The sequence below is a fragment of the Octopus bimaculoides genome, chromosome 11 (genome assembly GCF_001194135.2).
Source record: "Octopus bimaculoides isolate UCB-OBI-ISO-001 chromosome 11, ASM119413v2, whole genome shotgun sequence".
NCBI classification, from domain to species: Eukaryota; Metazoa; Mollusca; class Cephalopoda; order Octopoda; family Octopodidae; genus Octopus; species Octopus bimaculoides.
The window spans coordinates 61,538,249-61,541,223 of NC_068991.1; the positions used below are offsets into that span (position 1 = coordinate 61,538,249).

The following is a 2,975-nucleotide window of genomic DNA, read 5'->3' on the forward strand; positions in this document are numbered from 1 at the left end:
TTCTTCAGTTGGGAAGGTGCATCTTGCAAGTTACTTGGTAACCTCACTGCTGCTGGTGCCACATAAATATCACCAAATACACTCTGTAAAGTGATTGGCAGCATTAAGAAGGACATCCAGTCATCAAACTGGCACTCCATTGGTTACGATGATGAGCATTCCAGTTATTTCGACCAATGGAACAGCCTGCTCATGAAATTAACTTGCAAGTGGCTGAGCACTCCACAGACACATGAAACAGAATGTGATAAGGCTGGACCTTTGTAATACAGCTGCAACTCGTTTTTGTCGGCTGAGTCTTTCAGTTTCCGTCTACCAAATCCACTCACAAGACACTTGCCGAAGGTGCCATGCAGTGGGACTGAACCCGGAACCATGTGGTTGGTAAGCAAACTACCTACCACAGAGCCACTCCTGCACCTATATATAATATATGCATGTATGTATGTATAAATGCATATATTCCACATACGTGTGTGTGTGTGTGTGTGTGTGTGTGTGTACATGTATGTGTGTGTGTATGTGTGTATGTGTGATTATTTGGTAAGCAGTGCCAGATTTTACAATCTTTAAATGTTGATATTTTATAAGCTAAAAGCTTATAAGCATTCAGTGTGCATTGACTAAGGTAAATAATTGAAAATATCAGGGCATATAAGCCCTCCACGGAAAAAAATAGGGTTTGGCATATGCATGGGTACAGCAAACCCTTCTGTTTTTTCCATCGATGGCAACATGCCCCAATATTAGACTATTTACCTTGGTCAATGCAGGGTGATTGCTTCTAAGCTTTAAGCCTATAAAATGTTACAATATATGAGTATATGCATATATATGTACATGTATGTACATATAGATACATATCTGGGTACATGACATTGCAAAAAAAAAAACATAGACAAAATGATAAACAAGGTACAAAAAACAAGCAGGCCACATAGAGAACATATCCTTCATCAGCTGCCACCATTAAAACACCAGTGTTTCGAAGAGTTAGTGAGAGAGAGAGAGAGGAGGGAGAGAAAGAGGGAGAGATAGATAGATAGATAGATAGATAGATAGATAGATAGATAAATACATATAGGATCACAACATATAGGTACATTGCGGCATAATTTCTTTTCCTCAACAGGCCCTGCCCTGTTTAACATTGTCCCAAAACAGATCCTATCAGCTTTAAACTGAGTCTAGACAGCTTTCTTCAAAGAATACCAGATAAGCCACAACTCAGTACTGGATACAACTCATTACTTGAATGGACCATAGACAAAACTTGACTGTAAAAAGGATTTAGATAATCCTATCAGGTGGTGCTATTAAATTAGACATGGCCTGGACCAATCTTTGGTTGAAACACATCTAAGCTTTATCTAAGTTTTATATATATGAATGAGAAAAGAGGAAGAAAATAAAAGCAGTGGGAGTGAAAGAGGTGGAAAGAAGCAAAGAAAGAAAGAAAAAAGCAAGGAGATAATGTCAAAAGAAAAAGCAGACAAACAATAAAATAAGACAGACAAAAAAGAGGAGGCAGCTTATACTGGGCCAACCATTTCCATAAATGTTGACCTAATATTGACAGCAACACATAAAACCACCACTGCCACCATCCATCCATCACTTACAATACTACAAGTTCTTCTAAGCTCTAAACAGCATCCACCCCTGACAGTAGCTGACACTGTCACCATCCTTCATCTTTCCAATAATAGAGGCTGTTGTTGCTGCTGCCACCCAACACCATAGCCATGGGTAGTAACATAACATATATATGTATATATATATATATCTATATATACAAGAATAAGGGCAGAGAATCGTCAATTAATAATAGAATTAATAATTAACAATTCTGCCAAGTAGTTCAGTATATATATATATATACTCTTTTACTCTTTTATTTGTTTCAGTCATTTGACTGCCGCCATGCTGGAGCACTGCCTTTAGTCGAGCAAATTGACCCTGAGACTTATTCTTTGTAAGTCTAGTACTTATTCTATCGGTCTGTTTTGCCGAACCACTAAGTGACTGGGACATAAACACACCAGCATCGGTTGTCAAGTGATGCTGGTGGGACAAACAAAGACACACAAACACACAGACATATATATATATATATACACATATATACGACGGGCTTCTTTCAGTTTCCGTCTACCAAATCCACTCACAAGGCTTGGGTCGGCCCGAGGCTATAGTAGAAGACACTTGCCCAAGGTGCCACGCAGTGGGACTGAACCAAGAACCATGTGGTTGGTAAGCAAGCTACTTACCACACAGCCACTCCTATATATTACATATCTCTTTTACTCTTTTACTTGTTTCAGTCTTTTGACTGTGGCCATGCTGGAGCACCGCCTTTTTATTTATATATATATATATATATATATATATATTACATATATGATGGTGGTATTGTAATTGGTGGGTGTGGCAACAGCAGTGGCAGCAGTAGTGACTTCCATTGTTGAAGCAGGTGAAAAATGAGTGTGTGAGAGTAACGGAAACCTGTAGGTTGATGCTGTACTTTAAGACTTCCTTAGCACTGAACACTCCTAATTATACTCAAGCACTCAAGCAAGCATATGGGTGTGTGTCATTGACGTTGACTGTGATATTGCATGTGTGTGTATATCTATCTATTATATATATATATATATATATAAAAGATAATAAGAGTGAAAAAACTACAGAAGGCTTGTGTTACATGGCTAAAGTATATATTTAAATTATGTCAGAAAAATGTAAGAAAAATGTTAGGAAAATGTTATAAAATCTTTTTGGTATATAAACATTGTATTTTGAGAAATAACCAGTTTCGTGTTGTCTTTTCAAATTTCTCTACTTCATTGTGTCGTGTTCGTTCCAGTCTGAGAAAGGAGAATTCTAGATATATATATATATATATATACATATATATATAATATTTACTCTTTCACTTGTTTCAGTCATTTGACTGTGGCCATGCTGGAGCACTG

At 37.3% G+C, this 2,975-nt stretch overlaps 1 protein-coding gene across 1 annotated transcript in view; it reads right to left on the bottom strand.

Moving 5' to 3' along the window:
* LOC128249101 (uncharacterized) overlaps window positions 1-2,975 on the bottom strand; it is a 103,934-nt gene that overhangs the window by 972 nt on the left and 99,987 nt on the right. The gene's annotated exons all lie outside the window — the stretch shown is intronic.